Genomic DNA, 990 nt, shown 5'->3' on the forward strand with positions numbered 1-990 from the left:
CCACACTTTCTGTGCCTAAGAGAGTGAATGTATCTTAGAAATAATCTGGAGATGTAGAATACAAGTGTCAAAGTAGAATATAGCTCCTAGGACTGGCAGAGCTCATGGAGATGAATAAAATCATCCAGTCAGACACTTTCTAAATTTCTGTGCTCATTGATCTTTCATCCTCCTGCCAACCTACAGTAAAATAATAAGAATGAATGATTGGGTTTTAGAACCATGATATTGTACAAAGTCTACCAGTGGGCAAAAGGGAATGGAAAACTTGATTGGAGATCATGGTGAGAAATCCACATCCTTGAGGAGAAGGGCCACAAACAGTGGTGTAGACAAAAAGATACTTGGCTTTGAGTTTAAATCCCGATGTTGTGATATTTGAAAGGAGAAAAATGGCTAGAGGAATAAACACAAACAGAAGTGCTGGGATGGATAAGGAAGGGAGGGTGGACTCAGGGAATGAAAGAGCGAGGAGGATGGGAAGAAACAGGATGGGGAGCAGAGGATGGGAGGGAGAGGAGGAGAAGACCAAAGGGCGGGTCACCACAGATAATGACAGCCTGGGGAGGGTGAAGCAATCACGGGGGTGGAGCCTGGCAAGGGAGGACTTCATGGTACATCTGGGGAAGGGCTGGGAGGAGAGCAAGGGGCCTGGTCCAGATGGCCACCCAAGCAGTGACACTTAGTCTCCTGCAGGAGTCTCACTCCCAAGCCCTTGGGTTGAACACCTACTTGAAATCACCAAGAAGCTTAGCAAATCAAGAATTTATTAAAGACATGAAGGGTAGAGCCATCTGTGATTGCAAAATTTATAGGACTGATGTTGGAAGAGTCATTTTTCAGCTCTATGGAATCTCTCCTGTCACAGGTGACTCCCATAGATTATGAAATCTTCCTTTCTTCTTCTTCTTCTTCTTCTTCTTCTTCTTCTTCTTCTTCTTCTTCTTCTTCTTCTTCTTCTTCTTCTTCTTCTTCTTCTTCTTCTTCTTC

This window comes from Chinchilla lanigera, unplaced genomic scaffold, assembly GCF_000276665.1.
Source record: "Chinchilla lanigera isolate Chin_1 unplaced genomic scaffold, ChiLan1.0 scaffold00008, whole genome shotgun sequence".
Taxonomy (NCBI): domain Eukaryota; kingdom Metazoa; phylum Chordata; class Mammalia; order Rodentia; family Chinchillidae; genus Chinchilla; species Chinchilla lanigera.